At 47.4% G+C, this 5,971-nt stretch overlaps 1 long non-coding RNA gene across 1 annotated transcript in view; it reads left to right on the forward strand.

Annotated features, from left to right (window-relative positions):
• The first annotated feature begins 3,878 nt into the window (after nucleotides 1-3,878).
• Nucleotides 3,879-5,971, forward strand: part of LOC111817423 — an 82,628-nt gene continuing 80,535 nt past the window's right edge. The window contains exon 1 of the long non-coding RNA XR_002821629.1: nucleotides 3,879-3,971. This is a non-coding gene — a long non-coding RNA (uncharacterized LOC111817423). The remainder of the gene's footprint in view (nucleotides 3,972-5,971) is intronic.

Raw genomic sequence — 5,971 nt, forward strand, 5'->3', positions numbered from 1 at the left:
GACGCTGGGTCTCTGCAAGGCTCCTGGCTGTGCATTCTTGTGTCAGGTTACCTGCGGTAGACCAGGGGAGGGGCCAACATCTGCGTGTGTGTGAAGCTCAGAGACGTGGAACTCAATGAGCAGTACTGTTTATTGGGCAGAATTTGAAGCCCTAGTACTGGAAGAACAGCGCCAGCTCAAGTGGTAGATGAAAAGCACAGGTCCAATTCATGAGCTTACTGTACCTTTAAAACTTAGGAATTTTCCAAGTGAGTCTCCAGGAAGAGAACGAAAGTCTTGGGTAACTTTTATTTTGTCTTAAAGCTGTAGTTTCTTTAAAAATAAAACTTTAAAATTACGGTTTTCCTGGTCTCCTTTCTGCCTGTCTCCTCCGCCTTCCTACTGCGCTGCCTCTCAGGGGCGCCCAGCACCGACGCGCCTGCTCTGCAGGTGGGCTGTGCACTTCCAACACCGCAGAGCCCTGCTTCAGGCTCCCCTTCTTTGCTTTCCATTTTCTTCTTACAACAATACATATGTTACAGATTTTCAAAACAGGAATAGCTAATTAACAGTGGTTCTTGTATCACCTATTTTTATCATCAAATCTGATGCTAAGATTAACAGATAGAGTTATGCAAGATTGGGGAAATAATTGAATATTAATGCTTGCTTTCAAGAAATCTTAATTTTCTTCCTTGTCTTTTTAAAAATTTATTTTAAAGAGAATATAGTAATTGATAAGACATTAGAAATGGTACACATTTAGCAGGCCAAGATGAGAGGCAATCAACCATGGGTTTTGTATACACACTGCTGTCCTCGATGTCATTGCTCAGCTCACAGATATCAGTATACAGAGTTAGTCAAGGTGAAAATTCTAAATATTAGCTGCTACATTCAAAAAGCTGATAGAAATTATGAGTACAGTCATCTCAGCCATCCTGTATATATACTTGCATGGTTTTCCCTCATTCCTTTTTCCTATCTTTTCTCCTTCCTCTCATCTGCGTTGTATAATCCTTAAATTCGGTTTCTTTCCATTTTACTATGTCTACTACACTTTTCAGGTTTTATTTGTTTTTCTGGTCCCTGCACTAGGGAGACCATGTGACTCTTCTGCTCCTGCGTCTGGTCTGTTTCACTTATGAGCACAATCCCTAGTTGCACCCACTTACCTGTGAAGCCTTCAGGTTTGTCTTTCTTTATATCTGAGTAATATTCCATCCTATAGAAATATCACATCTTTTTCTTCTGTTCCTCAACTGATGGGCATTTTGTTTTCCCCCTTGCTTCTTTCCTTCCACCGTTCCTGCTTCCCTTCCTCCTTTTTCTCTTCCTTCCTTTTTAAAAATCTTTCTCCCTCCCTTCCCCCCTCATTTTCTTCCTTCCTTCCTTTCTCTTTCTTTTTTTGAAGCAGGAAGGTGTCATTATGTAGCCCAGGCTTCTCATGACACTCCTGCCTCAGCCTCCTGAGTACTGAGACTGTAGCATTTGTATTTTACCTTTTGTTGTGGTTGTTGAGACAGGGTCTCACCCAGGCTAGCCTGAAACTCACAGTGATCCTCCTGCCTTAGTCTCTGGAGTCCTGGGATTACAGGTGTGCACCACCACACCCAGCGTGGACTCTACATTTTTGATTGTTTCTCCTTACCATAGGCTCAGGAGCTTCTGAAGTCTTATGAGCCCTGGAAGGTTTCTACAGCCTTGTCATATTTTGATGTAGAGATCCAATCCTTGTTTCTATACCTGTGACCTCCTGTCCCAGAATTGCTGACTGAGTGGCGTCTCCTGTGACCTGCAAAGACGGCTCCCGTCATCCAGGCATGGTTACATCATGACAGGTCTGCGTGTTTGCTTTCTGTCACTGCAGACCCGTTGCCACAAATCCAGGAGTTTAAAGCAATGAGCATTGGTTGTTATCTCGTACTTCTGTAAGTAGGAAGCCCAGGCCTGGGGTCTCACACACTGAGAACATGGGGAGCGATGCTGACCCGAGGAGCTCTGAAAAGGAGTGGCGGCTTCGAATCTAACGACAGGGAATCTGCGAACCCCGTCTCTGGCTGCTGATGTTATTTTCCATGGGGGACAGCTCGACTCTGGCTGCCCTAGGTATGTCTTCAGGAGCTGAGCAACAATTAAGTTGGGGCCAGGTGGTGGGGGCCAGGTCTCTAACCCTCGGAGAGGGAGTTTATCGATAAGCAAAGGAGGAGGAGGCTAAAATGATTTGTGTGGCACTGATTACAGCTGTGTCTGTCATCAATGTGCAGCTTAACTGTCCACCCTTAGACGTGGGCTGTGGCACAGTGACTTCTCTCAAAGGGCTTCACGTGGAGATGGGGAGGAGGAGAGGCGCTTTGCAGCATGGACCCCAGCAGAGGCCACCTCAGCCAACTGAGTCAACAGCTGTGAGCCGGGCGCCAGGGCGGAGTCTCCCGGGCCAGGTGGGATGAGACAGTGTGTGGCCTCTGTCCTCCTCCTGCAAAGCCAGGGCCTGGGCTCATGGGGAAGGCCCCACCCAATGCAGGTGTCGGCCGGGACTCCCCTCTGCATGTGATGGAGAGCCGGGGAACTGAGAAGATGCCTGGGGGAGGGGAGAAAAGGAGATCTGAGGTGGAAACGCGTCGTGGCCCAGTGGCCCAGGTCTGGGACCAGGAAACAGACGGTAGAAGGAGACGAGCAATCTGGGTAAAGCACTGACTTTGGGCAACCGTGCCTTAATATAAGAATGTAAATTGTTTAATTGAACAATACCATAAGGTGTTAATTATGACTGATGTTACTAAAACCTCTCGAAGGGTGAGGTATACAGAAACTACTATTTGTGTATGTTTTTGGTAAATCTAAAATGTCTAAAATTTTTAAAATGTATGTCTACACATATACCGAGTCCATTAAAAATGTATCCACCCACGATTCAGGAACTTGCTATATTGCTGTCTGTCAGGGAGCGAGCGGTTACCGCCTTGAGCACCTCTTGTGACGGGAGAGGCCAGAGGCAGCCTGCACTGACGTCGTGCTGCCGTGATCAATTCAGGGTTGAGGTGCTTCCACACGCCTTTCTCTTCCCGATGTATTCATGTGGGGACAGCCTCCCTACATGTGTGTGCTGCGATTGCATCTCTGTGTTATGTAATTTGCAGCTACCAGATTTATTTGCAGCAAATGTAATTTGCTATAGTGGCTATGACAATATTGGGAAAATGAGATTAAAGATGAAAATGTTGATCCAGAGAAAACATATATATATATATATATATATATATATATATATGAACACTATAGAGCAATAAGAAGGAACAACTTACAGTATATGTGCGACATCAGTGACCCTTGAAACACACTAGCTAACAAAGCCCATTTTCCAAAGCAGTGAGCCCTGCCTGGTGCTTCCATTTAGCCTACTTTGTGCTTGGCTGCTTGGAAGCCTGGCACGCTGCGATGCAAGCTTCGTCTGGGCACTTGGGGCTTGGTGCTCGATGTGAATGGTGGAACGTGTCGGCCCTGTGACTTGCTACCCTTTGCAGCCTACATAATTTGTTACTATGCTTGCCACGCTCCCGGAACCAAATGACACCGAGGGCTAAGGTTCCAAGGTTTGGCTGTGGTGGAGAGCGTAGCTTCGTAGGGTGCTGGAAAAGTGTTAAAAGGGATAGCGATGGCTGTGTGCTTTTACTAAAGCCGGCTGATATGAAATTTGCTGAAATCTATTGAATTACACAGTCAATATGGACAAATTCAGGGAGAGGTAATATTGTATACATAAATTAAATGCCGAAAAGACTGTTTAAAAACTCACTCTCTGGGTAAGTTAATGATTAAAAAAATACTCAGTAAACCAATAGCTTGGTCAATGATTTATAGAAGCACCCACCTCTGGGTGTGCGACGTGCTGGGACAGAATGCATGCTCTCATGACCAGGTAGCATGCTTTAGAGGCAAGACAATGGACTCCAGAGAAAGACAGAGTAAGGTGTTCGATCCAAGTCAGTGAAGTAAGTGCTTGGACTCTGATCTGCTGTGTGGGTTGCTTGCTCCTCAAACACAGGATTGTTCCTCAGAGGCAGGAAAGTTGTGCAGCCACAGGCCTTCCTTTAGTGACTGTTTTATTGGTTTTAAAGATTTAGTGTGCACCTGACCCCACAGCGTTTAGCTCCTCAGGGCACAGCTGTGGGGTCCTCCGGGAGGCAGGGAGCAAGCCTCGCTGTTGTGCAAGCATTTGCACCCCAGCCCCCAGTGGCATCACGGAAGGAGGCACTTCCCTGCTGCGTCGATCTCGGGCTCGGCTTTTCCTGACTTCTCCAGCACAGCTGAGCAGAATTTACTTCTATACCCGTGACCTTGAGCTTAGCTATGTGACTCGGTGGGGAGAGAACAGATGTGATGTATGCGAAGATTATTATGCTTGCAGAAGTGCTGCCATAAGAGCCTCCCCTGGCTTTCTGTAGCTTTCAGCTGCAGCTACAGGTTAGATTCTACAATAAATATTTAGAGAAAAGCATCCCGGGCAAGCCCACCCAGTCAGGGGCCTCGCCAGTTTGCACAGTCTGAGGAACAGAGGCTGTGGATAGAAGCCACAGAAGTTCAGTGTGCTGCTGGTCATCGTGAGTTGACTGACACAGAAAGTAGGTTTATTACAATTCAATATTTGTATATAATTTTCTAGTGTGTTATAACCACCAAGTACCTCATCTCAGTGGCTTTGCTTGTTGCTGGGACCAAATATCTAACACCCAGAGTGAAAGGAGACGAGATCTGTTTCAGCTCGGTTTGTAGAAGTTTTAGTGTGTGACCAGCTGACTCCAGGGCAGGATGGTGTCACAGTGGAGAAACAGCGCACGGGGCAGAAGGCAGCAAGGCGGCGGAGCAGTGAAGCAGCAGCAGCAGCTGACCTGCAAGGTGGCCGCGCTCTCTCCATACTCCCTCGATCCAGTCTGACACCAGGTGGCCCTTCCCCTTCTCCCCACCCAGACCAATGAGCGGAGTCATTTGGCTCAGCACACCCTTAATCCCAGCATCACCCTTGACACGCAGCTACCCCTGAGAAGCCCCACCTATGCTGTCTGAGGCTCTGGGGACAGCTAGACACAGGCCAGGAACCAGCTCCTGATTCAGTGTTCAGCACTGCGCAGGGCACTAAGAAAATGAAAAACTAGATGCGAGTCCAGTCTTGTGGATCCAGAAGGGAACAGTATGTGCACTAACTCTACTGATGAGTACAGGCAGAGTGCGTGCATCTCCTCAATGGGGAAACCAAGAGGAGTGAAAAACCAGGCCATTCTGCTTTCTTCCAAATATCATTCACAGTCCTGGTAACACCTCCACAAAAATGCCTTGGCTATCGAGTTTCTGTGTCCTTCAGCAGACTTCATTTTCAGACCGGGCATTGAGTGTGTGTGTGTGTGTGTGTGTGTGTGTGTGTCTGTGTATGTGTGCGTGTGTGTCGTATGTGTGTGTGTGTGTGTGTGTGTGTCTGTGTGTGCACATGAGCACGCATTTATGATCCAGGGAAAGGAAACGTATGTTCTAATCAAGTGCTCTCAACCTCTGGCAGCAGCTACCATTCGCAGGGTCGACTGGGCCCTTCCAAAGTGTCCTTCATAGGTTGCCAGGACAGATTGCCTGCAGCCCAGGAGACTGCTTCCCAGAATAAGAAGCTTCATTTAACACCCAGCATGAAATAGACTTTTGATAAATCTTTGCTGAACAACTGATGGTTTTCATAGTTATTTAAAGTTCACAGACACAGGGCAGTACCAAGTAACACACACCTGTGGCTTGCTCACCAATTCTCCCTTGTCGGCATTTCATACTTGAAGGACTTACCACAGCCCTGGCTTGATCGAGGCTAGGTTGTCTCAATGTCCTGCACAAGTTCGAGGTCCCAGGATATTTGTAGCCCAGAGCTCGAGTCTATTGCTCAACTGTGCCCTGGAACTGCGTTCTGAGTATGCAGGGTGTGAGGCTGGCTACTGCTGGAAGGGGAGCCTCGTGG

This window comes from Octodon degus, unplaced genomic scaffold, assembly GCF_000260255.1.
Source record: "Octodon degus isolate 3935 unplaced genomic scaffold, OctDeg1.0 scaffold00057, whole genome shotgun sequence".
In the NCBI taxonomy this organism is placed as follows: domain Eukaryota; kingdom Metazoa; phylum Chordata; class Mammalia; order Rodentia; family Octodontidae; genus Octodon; species Octodon degus.